This window comes from Bubalus bubalis, chromosome 18, assembly GCF_019923935.1.
Source record: "Bubalus bubalis isolate 160015118507 breed Murrah chromosome 18, NDDB_SH_1, whole genome shotgun sequence".
In the NCBI taxonomy this organism is placed as follows: Eukaryota; Metazoa; Chordata; class Mammalia; order Artiodactyla; family Bovidae; genus Bubalus; species Bubalus bubalis.
In genome coordinates, this window is record NC_059174.1 from 37,929,862 (window position 1) to 37,944,491 (window position 14,630).

The following is a 14,630-nucleotide window of genomic DNA, read 5'->3' on the forward strand; positions in this document are numbered from 1 at the left end:
GCCAGAGCCAGCTTATTGATCGAGCAGGCATCCAGGTGGCTGGCGCTGTCCTGGGGGCTGCTGTGTTTTGGGGTCACGTTTCCTTCGCGCCTCCTCCCTGTCGTTTTTGCCCTTGGTGTGATTCTTCCTCCATGGAAGGTCCGGGGCCCTGCCCCACTGCTCATGAACCCAGTGGAGGGACTTGCCACGTGGAACTTGATCAGGGTCACCCCCAAGTCTCTAAGAAGTCAGCAGTGTGGAGGGTGGGCTTCATCCTGCATTTGGGGTCCCAGGCAGCCTCTTTGTATCCCTGGTATCCTGCCTTGGCCCAAAGGGGAGGCAGATGAAGCGGTGAGGCAGGGGGACGTCTAAGCAAAAGCAGAGGAAATGGAAGAAGTTAGGAAAGGAAGTGCTGTTTTTGGAAAAGGTGGTGTTGAGAGAAGTGGGGAGTGGCCTTCTCAGGATGATAGGGTTTCTGTATCGAGGGAGAGACTTGATGAGACTTAGAGGAAAATCTTGGTTCTTTTTTGAGGGGGAGCAGATGGTTTCTGAGAAGACTTATCAGGCCAGAGACGTCTCCCCCCAGAAACACCACTGTAATTAGAGGATGTGATGTGACAAGCCACAGAAATCATTGTATTTGGTCAACCTGGTTCTTATTGCCTTCCATTATTAATATTGTAATACTTCGATTTTTTTTCTTTTGAGAAAATATTTGCCTTCTGGAGTCCGTATTGGTTGGGCCTTTGTTACTTTTCCAGGCATGACTGTTCTTAAATCACGTTCAGTGTTGGCCTTTACTATTTAAACAAGATACAGAATCTTGGAGGGAGGCCAGGGGAGAGCAATGAAAATGACTGAAAGCTGAGCAATACTGCCTGAGAAGAGGCTGAAGGAATCGGGGCTGTTCAGCCTAGAAAAGAGAAATTTGAGTGTGACAGCATCTAGGTATCGAGAGGGATGTGTCACTGTCCTGTTTCCTGGGCGGGTTTTCCCTTCCATGCTGCACATCATCCCCCTTTGCACTGGGCGCTGTGGTGTCCAGAGGCCTGTGCTCGAGCTAAAGCCGGCCAGGGCGAGCCCCCTAGGATGGTCTGGAAGGTAGGACCAGGGACTAGGGCATGGGCATCCACACTCGGAGGCCCTGAGCATGCGGGGAGGGTTGTCCTGTGTGCCTCCCAGGGATCAGGATCGCAGACTCTGCTGTAATGTTCAGATGAGGTCTACACAGACTTGGCCGACACACATCTGCCCGGAGGAAGTGAGCTGGGTTAGGGGGATTTTGCCGACACAGTCTGAAGTCTGAGTTGCAGTCCAGGCCGGTCCGTCCTTTGTTTTCACGATTTGGGTGCCTGGTCTCTAATCCCGCCCCTGGGATATTCTGGCTCAGTGACCTTGCTCCAGGCACCGTTCTGCACTTCAGTTTTCTCCTGTGAGATGGGCATTAAGAAAACCCCCTATTTCCATAGCATTGCTCTGAGGGTTACTTGAATCTGGGAAGCTTGGAACAGTGCCTGGCATACAGTAACTCAGTATCAGGAGGGGTTTTTTTGGTTTCATTTGTAGTTTAGTTAAATAAGATGAGGAAACCTAGCGGCATTTTCTCTTGGATCCTCCCATTTGAATGTAGAACTGTTGCCAGGCAGTTGTTTTGAGAACCTGGGGGAAGTGACATAGGATTCAGTGGGCTTGTGCTTATGGCAGGCGGTGTGTGCTTCCTGCATTCTGTGAGCAAAGGACCCTGAGAGAACAACAGAACCATTTGCAAAGCTCCTACTGTGTGCCAGGAAGGCACTTGGTATGTGCTCCTCTGATCCTTAGACCAGGTTAGGGTAACCTTTGTTGAGGGCAGTTCCATTAAATCTCATTCAGAGTGATTGGTGGCAGGAGGAGACAGAGGATGAGATGGTTGGATGGCATCAGCAACTCAATGGACCTGCGTTTGCACAAACTCCAGGAGATGGTGAAGGACGGGGAAGCCTGGCATGCTGCGGTTCGTGGGGTCGCAAAGAATCAGACACGACCTAGCAACTGAACAGCAACAAACAGCATAGTGTTTGTAATTCAGTAGGAATATGTCTTCACAGCACTGGTGGACAGTGCCGGGCGGTCACGAGACTATATGAAGACTTGAAATGAGCACTGAAAAGTGCCACTGTCTGTAATAAGACTCTGCTTTCTCATTCAGTCATTCAAGCAACAGGCCATACTTAATCTTTATCTCTAAGGCAGAGAGAGAATGAATAAGTCAGAGACACATGTTGCCAGTTGCACCGAAGTAAAGAAAGAAGGGAAAATTCTTCCGTGACTCCTGCAAACGATTCTTTCTTGACCTGAAGCATAATACTGTCTCTGTTGTTTGCGTGTGTAATGACAGGCTTTTTAAGGTGCTTTGGGCCAATTTGATCTTGGAATCAATACAGGTGCCAGCAGCCTCTCCTGAGCTTTCTTTGGGATCCTTAGTATTTTATAAAAAATGTCTGTCTGTTCCATTTACTCCCTAAATTGAGCTGTTCCTCTCTGATTAAATGGGATGGGGAGTGCTTCCTCCCAGCAAATAAACAAGTAGCGATTTCACAATTTGTCCTGTAGATTAGTGGCTGCTCAGGATGCAGATGAGTCATATTTGAAATGGGCCTGGATAATTGGCATTTTCTCAGCTATTGATTATGTAATTCAAGGGTTTGCGCAGGAACGGATAATCTTTACTAAAATTTGTTATTTACTTTGGAATGGGACTCCTGATTTCCTGTTTGATGTCTGTTGAGCTTCTTTCCTTGAGGAATCAGGTCTTTTACCTTGAGCAGCAACAAGACAAGCAGGAGAGTGACTTGAATCACGGGCGCGTCAATCCCACAGTCAGTGGTTTGGTCCCTGCCATGTGCCGGGCGCTGAGCAGAGTCCCACTGACCCCAGTTTCCTTGAGATTATGAGCCTTGCCTTCAGGGAGCTAACACTCCACAGGAATGCCCAGTCACCAGTGTCACTCTAGATCAGTGCTGTCGCGTGGAACTTCCTGTGTGGATGAAGATGCTCTGCGTCTGCTGTACAATACAGCAGCCACTGGCCACCTATGGCTGTTGAGTACTTGACACGTAGCTAGTACCACAGAGGAGCTAGCTCAGCTTTACATTTTATTTCATTTCAACAGCCTGTGGCTAGCAGCTAGCATATCAGCCTACAGATACTCAGGAGGAGCAAAACTAACCCTGAAAGACTGTGTCCCAGTTCTCCCTGTACTTTCCAGTTGCTCCTCAGGCTGTGTTAAGCTGTAACTGTGAGGCAGGCACTGGTCTCCAGCGTCATGCCCAGCCAGTGAATGGCTCACAGGTAGCCATCTCCACCATCCTCGGGTTGGCCCCCCGAGGCAGGGGGCCGTGCTCAGGCCAGAGGCAGGTGCACCTTCATCTGTGGATACTAACTTGCCATTGTTTTCTGTGTGTCCTGCCTTGTGAGGAAGAGTTAGGCAGCACTGCCTTCTAGACATTATTTCATTTGATTCTCACCCCCTGCTCTGTGAAATACAATAGATACTAGAAGGACCCACTTCCTTGTGCCCCTTTCCACCATTTTCCAGATAAGTAAGTGGAGTCCCAGGGAGCTCTAGCAAGTTGCCAGATGGTTTGGGTTTGCATACGGGCTCTTCCATATATTCTAATATAGGGTGCTAAGTCTGCTATACTCCTCTCCAAGAGCGCTTTTTCAGTCTAACCATTTGATCCGGTTTTCACCCCCATTCTGAGTGTAGAGAGTAACACTCACTCTTCTAAAGGGGTGCAACGGAAAATAGTAACATGACCGCCACCTGTACGTTCAGCTTGAGTGGGGCTGTCAGCCATGAATGTGCCTTGTAGTAAGACGGCGTGATGCTCAGTCTGAGAGCAGTCTGGTGAAATGGAAAGACCTCTATACGTTTGGAGTCAGGAAGCCCAACGGTTAGTGAATGACTTTGGCCTTTGGGAGGCTTGGATGCCTCCCCTTGAAAACACAGACAAGTGACACCCAGCAGCTGCAGCCTGGGTTCCACGATGGGGCATGGCGGCGCACGGACAAGCCCTTGGCAGGTGCCCGAGAGTCACAGCTACTCAGGGCAAGTGTGAAGCGCCTCTGGGCCCCTGGAGCACGCAGGAAGGGTCTTTGAAGCAGAGCCTAATGCACAGCCATTTCCACCATCCAACTCTGTGGTTTTCTCTTTTAAAATGTGAAAGTGATCGCGTGTTCTCTTTCAGCAGTGTGGATTTGAAAGTGCGTGCTGTAGACTGAAGAGCCCCCAGTGTCAGCAACTGAACAATAATTAATGCAGTGATTATCCAATCCATCATTAATTGCTATAAATTAAGTGATATACAATTAATGTGATGCTTTATCACCAATAATTAGGAGAAAAAATTGAACTCTTGGCAAAGAGTCATGGCAGGATGGTTATTTAAACCTTGTAGCCGCCATGGTTTCCAGGCTTAGAGCACTAGGCTGGGTCTAGTTAAGCTAATTTGAGACAGGATGACTCGGGGTATTAGCGCTTTAAACAAACAAACAAACAAAAGATAGGGCCACAATCCAACTTAAAATGACAACATGGTAACACTTCAGAAATCCCTTACTGAAGTTAATGTTTGCATTTTTGTAACATTTGGAGTTAGAATTGTAGTTAGAGCTTTGCTCTTCAAGGGGAATGGCTTGAAGGGATTTTATTTTATTAATTTTTTTCAATCCATGATGCTCACCTAACACACAGCAATTAGTGCAGCGGAGCATCCCTGATTCGAATCTATGGAAGATTGCTATTAAAGGGGGGTATTAATGGGCTGGCAAGGTCTGGACGACTGTTGGGGAAAAGTGTGTTTATGGAATATGGTGCTGGCAGGCATGATTTCAATCGGATTTGACATGTTTAACATAAATGTATAGTGTACGGCTCTTGCTGTGTATGAATAATTCCTGCAGACCCACTGGCTTTCTAATTATTGAAGTTGAAAAAAAGCAGGTCAGGCACATCCTGGTGGAAATCTATTACCAGCCCTCCCCCTCTTCTCGCTGTTGTTTACAGCTTTGTATAAATAGGAATGCCATTGTATGGGGAACTGAGTGCTTGAAATGTAATCTGTGGCAGAGAAAGGAAAGAGGCTGAAACAATACTTAAAAAAAAAATTGAGTTCTTAAAGACAAAAGGAGGTATGTGCTGAGAGGAATCGCTCTGTGCTACCAGGAGGCAAAAGCCCAGGGCTCACTGCCTTGGTTCTGCCAGTGTTCAGCTATGTGACCTCTCGTCTCTGGACCTCCGTTTCACAGTCTGTAAAGCAGCCGGTTTGGACTCAGTGGGTTCTTGCGTTTCTGGGACTTCTTAAAACTGTGAATGGAGGAGGGACAGTTGTACAGTGGTGTAGAATCTTGGAGAATCTTCACTTCTAAGGTCAGAATGCTCGTAACTTGCGAGGATGTTCCTGGTTTCCCGCTAGTGGAGAAAGCATGGATCAGGAGTGGATTGAGAGTTCAGCCCCTTAGTCTTTTTCTGTGGTAGGTCTTTCTTGGGGTCGCAAAGAGTTGGACAAGACTCTGTGACTGAATGACAAAAACAGAACACTGTCGCTCTCACCTGGCCCCTGTTACTGGGCATATCACACAAACTGTCAGAGCCGGTGATGACGATATCCCTGGGGGAATCTTTGGAGACTCTCGAGTTATCTCTGAGTGGATCCTGTGTCCCAGACCTGTTGTGGGCTGGAAACCAGGCCCTTCACTGCCTCTATGAAAATCATTTTGGTCTAATTCTGTGTCCTTTCGGAATCTGGTTCCATCTCTCCAGCTGACCCTAAAATAAATTTGTCTTTGCAGTAGGGTATGTGAAAGGGAATGCTGGGAGCCTGGCTTGCATGGCCCCATTGTGGTTCCCATCCTTGCTGATGGAATCCATTTTTGGTTTTACATTTCCACACGCAGATGGGAATTGTGTGACTAAGTCAGCTTTTCCCTTCCTCCACCCTCTTTTTTTTTTTTTTCCCCCAGGCCACATTCAGTATAACTTGAAGGCTTAAGTCACTGCAGGCGGATTTCTGTCTCACAGTTGAAAACAAACCATTCGAACTATTTTTATGTTGAGAAGCAAAAATAGATACAGGGTATGGCGTATATCTGGACTTGCCTGAATTCCAGTAATTCAAAGGTCTCAGCTTTGAGAACTTATATAAAGTCTTAAGAGAGATAGACACCACATCGATTGAGCAAGTACTCTGTGCAGATGTGGGATATGCAAAAAAAAAATAGTTGGAACTCACTTTCTAGAAAGGACATCATATGCAAGCATATAACTATGCTAATGGTGTGATGAGAATTATCAAGGTATAGCTAGAAGGCAGTGAACCTGGACGTGAAGGAGTAGATTGTTTCCATGGCTGTAGAAAATAACTTATAGGTTTGCCTATTATTTCTGGAACTTGGCCATGTTAATCTTCCTGTTGTTTCAGTGTTAGGTTTTGTCCTGATGGGGGAAGCACCTCAGTTATTAGAATCATGACCAAGGTCTAAAAAAAAAACAAAACAAAGCACACTGTGGTGCCTTTCTCAGGGGATGTCAGAGCACTTCCGTTAGGTCCTCACATTCTTCCCCGGGTGCAACAGGATCTTACCTATCAGGCTAGAGAACCAAAACTCGTCAGTGGGGAAGTCCTGGCTGTCAGATTTGTGATCAAACGGTGATTTGCCTTCTGGGTCGGGGTATATTCCCTGGAGTATAAAGCTGAAGAACCACACGACATAGGAACATTCTCTTAACTGTATGAAGATTGGAGGAGACTTGAAGGTCCTGGTTCTCTAGTTGTCAAGCAGAATTGTCAGCTCTTTATGGTTAGGGGCACATGGCATTCATTCATATTTTTGTGTTTTGTTTTTTAAAGACATTTCTTAGTGCAGCTTTAGGTTTACAGCAAAACTGAGAGGGACAGAGATTTCTGATATGCCCTCTGCCCCATCCCCAGTCATAGCTTCCCCCATTATCAACATCACTCACCAGGATGGCACTTTTTTTTTAACCAATGGAGAACCTACACTGATCTATCCTAATAATCCAAAATTCACAGTTTACCTTATGATTTACTCTTGACATACATTCTGTGGGTTTGGACATATGGCTATCACTATAATATCATACAGGGTGTTTTTATTGCCCTAAAAATCTTCTGTGCTCTACCTGTTCACTTGTCCCCAACCCCACATACGCATTTTTGTAATCTCCTAGCAAGCGCTTAATACTGTCTGAATATTTCATTAACAATCAGCTGGTGAAACAGCATAACCATAAACATTTTCAAGTGCAAGTTATTTGGTTTTATGCCTTTTAGATATTAAGCCCACAGAGTGAGTAGGATTCTCCTGTGTTGATTTACAGAAAAGATGGATGTAGGATGCCTGTGCTTGTCCTTAAAGCCAGGCCTCTCTCCTCACCCTGTGGTTCCATGGCTGCACGTGCACCTGTATTATTTCCGAGAGATGCTTCTAAAGATGAAACCCATAGTAACAAATGTTTGTACTCTCACCATGTGCTTGGCTCTGGTGGGCTTCATGTGCCTCCTCTCTCCTCCTGGCCTCCCAGAAGCCCTGTGAGTGGACACTGTCCTCCCACCATCAGACGTGAAGCTGGAAGTCCACTGTAGTCAGTTGAAATGCCCCAGTTCACACAGCAGGACTCCAGGCAGGTCGTAGCAGCCCTGCAGACCGTGAGCTCTGTTCCTTAGCAAGGGGGCTGGTGCCTTTGTGTAAAGAAAACTTGCCCAGGGAAGACAAGAGTTCTCAAGGAGTCCCCCGAGGTGCCCTCGAGCCATCTGCCCACCCCTTCACACACCCTGTCCCTTCTGGGCCCTTGGAGGCTGTGTGCAAACTGAGCTGGGGGCCACATGGAGAGTGAGAAACAGTGTTCGGTGTGGGCTCCCCCGCCCTTGCTGTACAAATTCCAGAGGGGCGACATCTCCAGTCTGCTCAGTATTTGAAACCCACAGGGGAAAGTGGACTGCTATTCCCATTTTTCAGGCCTTCCAGGGATCTGAGTCAATGTCTTTCTCCTCCAGTGCAGACTGTCAAACTCCTGCCAAACCTGGACGAACCAAGAGCAATCCTTGGTGGGTCCCAGGCAGGTTGATTTGTCGAGGGGGTGGCAGAGAACTGAAGTGCGGGACTCTTGGTGTCTGTCACTATGCTGGACGCAGATTGTGTGTGTTGCACGAGTGCCATCTCTTAAAATTTAGTGAAGTATCTTACGAAGATAAAGATAGGTTTGAAATGGAGAAAGAACCTGGAAGAGTATCCTTCTAGCCTGGTCTCTGGGAGCCTGTGCTGCGTTGGGGCTCAGAGGCCCTAACTAACCTCACTAAGGTTGGATCTGATACGGGTGGGATGAACTTCTGTTAATTAACTGTGGTCTGGTCCCAGCATGACCCACATCACCTCCTGTTCTGACCTACATCTCACACCTCTGGACTTTTTGCTGTCAATTCAAGTGTCTCTAAGGTTCTTCCTGTTCTAGTTTTTTTCCAAGTCCATGGTTGTCACAATCTGCAGTGAAGCCAGAGGGCAGAGTGATGATGCAGAGCCCAGGGTACCCCCAACTGGGCACTGTGACCACAGCTGCAGGGGGCATCTGTGCACAGCCCAACGGGCTCTGCTGGGAGAAGACGGGCAGAGCTGACCAGAGCCCAGAGGCAGGCAGACGGATTTGATACCTCTAAGTGAGGAATTGGGTCTTGGCCTCTTTGGTCCCTGCCTGCTGGCCCAAGCCAGGCTCCAGGTGGCAGCCCCAGGCTCAGAAGTTATTATTAAGTACCCCGACAGCTGCTGTTGGTCTAAATGAAGTGGCGGCTGGTGGCTCTGTTTTGACTGGTGGTTCATTCAGAAACTTGACACAGAGGGTACAAGGTATCTTGAAACCGAATTGTGGGATGGCCTTTTGGGAGCACAAATCAGTGTAGTTAAGCAGCCTTAAGCATATTTCAACATGGAATTAGTACAACAGATTGATGCCTCTGATGTGGGACTTAGCACAGTTTTTTCCCCGAAGATGGAGACAAGCCACAGCAGCCGGCACTCAGCACGGACTCACCATTGCACCCTGGCTGCTTGCTGGGAAAATGTGGCGTGACACCCGTTCCCAGAGTGCTGACTTGAGGACACAGGGGCCAGGGTGGGCCTCTGTACCCTTCCCAGGATCCAAGCCAAGGGAGCCTCGGCTGGTGTGGCCTGCACGTGCCAAGACCAAAAAGATGCTGCCTCCTTCTGCAGAGTGGAGAGATCCTAGAGGTGTTTGTCCTGTTCACAGAGGTTCTCCAGGACACGTGGAAAGACCGAGTCTTTGATAGCAAGGCAGCCTGTCGTCCTTCTGGGTTACACAGCTGTCAGAACACGTGGAGGTTACTCCTTCTGATTTTCTGGCTTTGAAAGTGTATTTGTGTTGGCTTAGAGCAGGCACATTCCCTGAGGGACAGCCATATTTAATCTTTCACCTTTGGCCTGAGGGGGAAAACATCGAGCTTTGAGACAGGCCTGGCTCTCATCCCCACGTGTGGATGATGAGAGTATCATTTGCAGCAAGAATCATTTGAAAGTGGACTCCCTGATCGCCCACACCTGCCAGGCCCCCGTATTTCATTCTAGTCCAGTCGAGAAGTGGTATGGTCCCTGCCGATTACAGAGAGCTTCAGCTCTGATGGTGGTTCTCAAGAATGTGGGGGGACCATCGGCATCACCTGGGAACCCACTGGAAATGCAGGTTTTCTGAATCAGACCTGTTCCAGGGGGTGCAGGCTGCCTTTTAGCAAGTTTTCTGGGGGATTTCTGGGACTCATTTGAAGTTGAGAATGTTGGGGCTCTGGTCTGTGACAGGTATGAAGTTTGAGACCTATTTCTCCTTTAGCTAGATGGCAGACCTCTGAGTCCCCGGCATATGAGGGAGGGACTAAGCTTTCCTATAAGACAGAAGTGTGCAGAGGAGACACGAGTCCTGGTCTGGCCAACGGAATCTAGATCATAGTAATGGGAGGGGGGAGACGTGGTCATGTTGAGGAGTGATCAGAGACCTAGCACTCTTTATCTCAACCCTGGTTGGTTAAAAAGTAACACTTGGTGAAGGGGAAACAGACCTCACTGTACTATTCTTGAAACTAACTATGAATCTATATTTCCAAATAAAAATAAAGATAACAACAGCAAAGAGTTTCTGGGTTTTCAAAGTGCCAAGCTATCTGGTTCACCTTCGAGTTGGTGGAGAAAACTAATGAGCCATTCCCCAGCAGCAGTCACACCCATCTGTAGTAGAGCTCAAGTTTTCTTTGAAAAGCTTCATGGAAACGGGAAGCTGTACGTGATGAGTCCATGAAGCCTGTGTCTTACTCCACCTACCTAGGGGTGCTCGGCTCCCTTTTTGAGCGGGAGTCTGAACTTCTCTATCTAGAGATGTGCAGAAGCAGCGTAGCCTGCAGTTACGCAGACTGGGACTGTTCTGAATGGAAGGCTTTTCACCTCACCGGGCTGGACTCTAGGACAGAGTTCTTGGGGAAGGGCACTGGCCAGGGCACAGAGACCCCCCTGGCTGTGCCAGTGCTCACCTTCGCCTCACACAGTCTCCTGATTCCTCTGCAATGACTTTAAGTGCTTGGCTGGAGGCAGAATGAGAACCATGAATGTTCAACCACCACGTTGGCAGCAGAGCAGACCCTTTAGAGGAACTGTCGTTCGCTATAGTAGTGAAGCGAGAGAGTTTAGCCAGATCTCTGGCCACTTATCAAGTGTAGTAGCTCCGCAGGAGATCCAGCACAAAACCCTAGCCTCTGCTCTGGGGAGGGCATTGCAAGCAGATGGCAAGAGCGGCCCCACAGCCAACGACCGTGAGGACCACAGAGCACAGAGCGTCCTCTGGAAACCATGCACTGCTGCTTTCTAGAGGGGAGTGTGGAACCTCTGAAAAGCTGGGTGGGGGTGGGGGGTTGGCTGTGGAGAGAGCTCACTGCCCCTTGCATTGCATTTTTGTTACGAACTGAATGACCATTTTCAGGTCTAGTGAAGCTTCTGTGACTAGCATGCTGGGGTCATTATCTCAAACTCAAGCATCAAGTCTGGAGTTGTACGAATATGTTTTTTTCTCCTTAGTCAGTGGAGATAGATAGAAAAGATTGCTGTAAATTTCTGGGGCAGGTGGCAAGCTGGTTTACGGAACACAAGGCGATGAGAACCTCTGGCTTACGGAAAGTAGCATGAATTAATAATCATTTAATTGGCTCCTCCATTATGTTGCTGGTTTGGGAGATGGAAGTTTAGATGGAGGGGCTGTCAGTGGTGCTTTAGCTCAGAGTCTGATGGTTGAGAAGTGGGGGTGGTAGCTGCCTTTGGTCTTTCACAAGGATGACACTTCGGGCAGCCTCCCAGGCCTTCACCAGAAGGAAGAGGGTTGGCACTTTGGTGGAACACCACTTCCACCATGCCAAGAAGGGAGGAAATGAGCGTGAAGACCCCCGCTGGCTGTGCCAGTGCTCACCTTCACCTCACAGACTCCAGATTCCTCTTTGAAATGACTGAGTGGTCGGCTGGAGGCAGAAGGAGAGCTATGCATGTTCAACGACCAAGTTGGCAGCAGAGCAGACCCTTTAGAGGAACCATCGTTCTCTACAGTAGGAAAGGGAGAGTTGAACCAGATCTCTGGCCACTTATCAAGTGTAGTACCTCTGTGGAAGATGTGACACAAAACCCTAGCCTCTGCTCTGGGGAGGGAATTGCAAGCAGGTGGCAAGATGGCAAGCAGATGTCCAGCAGTGTGGACGCTCAGCACAGGCCCTGATCTCCTCAAGGGAGGACTCTGGCCAAGTACAGGCCTGTGACAGAGAATGTCCACCGTGCAAACAGCACCACTAATGTGGTGAGTGACGAGCAGGTGAATTTTGCTCATGAAACTATAATTTCTGGTACTTTCAATCATCTTGGAGGGCGAGTCAATGTCTTGGGTAATGACTAGAGAAAACCAAACACTGCATACCGTAAGGTTCCATTTCTATTCCATTGCCAGTTTTTCTTCAGGTTTCTTTTTCAAGAGGCAGCAAATCCCTGCCCTCCTTGGCTTGAGTTGTACAGCCACCTCACTAGGTGAGAAAGTCTGCAGGCTGTCCACGGTCTCGTGAGTACAACTCTAAAGTTTTCTGCCACCAAAATTTCAGTGACTTGGATTTTAGTTTATTAATGAGGATTGGAATTGGGTGAGAATTTGCTCTATAAAGAGTGGTTTTATCAAGTCAAGTTAAAGGTACTGTGTATTTCTACCATACCTGACCACTTGATAAGCCCCCAGATGATATTATTCTTGCCTGTTCTTCACAGTTAGTCACCTCCTGCCTGAAGCCCCTTACTAGGCTTGTTTTAATTATTCTGTGTGCTTAGAACAAGAGTAAGACCATGTCTTCAAAACTGCAAATAAAACTTGCATGAATTCAGATCACCTCTCTTCTGTTCCTTGCTCCCCTCTAATTAATATGACAGGAGAAGTAAATTTTTAAGTAATTACTTTTAGAAGTTAAACACTCCCTAAGCAGATATGTTACAAACAAAGGATACCTGTTTGTTGATGTCATAGAAATGGTTTTAGTTTTTCCTGAGGAAGCCATGCACTGACTACTGTCTTTCCCTTTGAAATGAAATTCTTCTGCCTGGAATGTGGAGGAACCTCAGAGAATAAAACAGAGAGTCATGGATCAGGTCTGCCTCCCTCAGCATCTGACTTTGTTAGATACAGTGGCCAGCGCATCCCAGTTTACGGGGGAATGGTGGCTTTCGGCCCAGAAGGTTGATTTTGAATTTTCTGTCCTCCATAAGCACCACGTGCAGCTCCTTTTTGTGCCTCACCAGTCGGTTGGGTGGAGCAGCCTCAACCCCTGACAAGTTGAACAAGTATTTTGTTCACTCCTTCGAAAGTCTGCATGGTAAGGAATCCACAGCTCACACTGTCAGGCTGTGGTTGGGGGTTGACCCAGCATTTCGCTGTCCCAGCATCCCTCTTGCCTGGCTTTACAGAGTATGTCATCCACGACGTGTGTGCTCGCGTGATTCCTGGCCATGTTTTTAAACCCTTTGAAGTGCCAGGAGCCCAGCATGTTGCCTATGGAAGATTCATTGAGATTTAACACATATTTTCATATGACACAGCTGCCAAAATGAGGAAAAATTGCTTTAACCGACAAAGTTAAAAAATACCACCCGAGGTTTTGCACAGTATGGATCCAAATATCCACATTTTCATGGACAGTTGAATTTAAATTCTAAACACTTTAATTATAATATTAAAAATAATATAACTACATGACAAACTGAGGAAATGGGGAAATGGTCTATGATGCCATCACCTAAATACAGCAGTCATTTTCATTCAGTCTTTTTTCCCAATCCCTATTTTTTTACAGAGCTGTATCATGGCATAATGCACATTTTATCTTCTTTGTTCCTTCAGGTTAACATTCTCAAGGACTTTTCCACATTGCTGCACAGCTATCATATGTAACCTCATCTAATAGTGAAGAGGCTGTCCCATGGTTTACTTAACCATGCCTTTTGGTAAAAGATCTAGATTGTTCAGTTTGGCTAACTGAACAGGTGGCTAACATTCACTCCTGTTCAGTTTGTCTTCGTTGAAGAAGCCACTACAGGTTGTAACCCTTCAAGCTGTGACCAGTATAAACCAGTGGTTCCAGGCACTGTTTAAAATTATGGCTTGTCTCTGGATGCATGTTTGTATTTTACTGCTGTGGTGTCAGAGTGGCCTTCAAGTGACCACTCATTAGTTTTTTAACAAATAAAATGTTTTCTAGACTTGTGACATCTCTTAGAATTTAAGTTAAACTTTTGGAAAGTCTTCAAACCACGTTACTTTCCCTTTTGGTGTCCGTACTCCCTCATTCACTGATGGCCTACAATGTATGCTAGGGACGGAACTGAAGTAGGAACTGACTTTAGGACTCTGGCCCTTGAGAAGTTGATCAGAGAGAAGCAGCTTGAGAAAAGGTTAGACTGTCATGGCCAGGAGTAAATCCTGTTCCAACCTGCTGATGGAGAACTTGCACAGCTGTTTGCCCATCTACAGAAATTTTATAAAGGCTTTGGCACCATGTTTGATAGGGACTGACATTTTAATGTCTGGGGTCAGGCTAGGAGGAGGCCTGTCAGCCTCGTTAACCTAACTCTTTGGAGCAGTCCCCACATCACCCAGGGATGCACAATGGAATTGTAACTGGGTGTTAACAGACTCTGATATGATAAAGGCATGGCTTTATCTTTAGAGAAGAAGCCTAGGTGGCTAACGTCCACCTCTAGACAAATCTGATCTAATAAAAATGCAGGTTGCCCCAGAGAGAAGTGAGATGAGCCCTGAAGTTTTTACACCAGTGGATGCAGGGTTTCGTATTAGAGCAGGGCTGCTGTGCTGCTCCAGAGAAAGAGGAATGAGTGCATGAGTGCTGATTTTATTTTTTAAAAACGCTTTAGAAGGACTCCTTAGCTTGAGCATACAAAGGAAGCCTTTAGAATTCCAGAGCAATATGAGAGTACCGTGGTGGCAGGGCCGGGGGAGGGGGGGCAGATAATAAAAGTCCCCCTCTTCATCCAAAGGGAAAAGAAGAGTGGCTTCTGAAACCAGA

At 47.1% G+C, this 14,630-nt stretch overlaps 1 protein-coding gene across 6 annotated transcripts in view; it reads left to right on the forward strand.

Moving 5' to 3' along the window:
- Positions 1-14,630, forward strand: part of ZFHX3 (zinc finger homeobox 3) — a 288,156-nt gene that overhangs the window by 240,607 nt on the left and 32,919 nt on the right. The window lies entirely within an intron of this gene.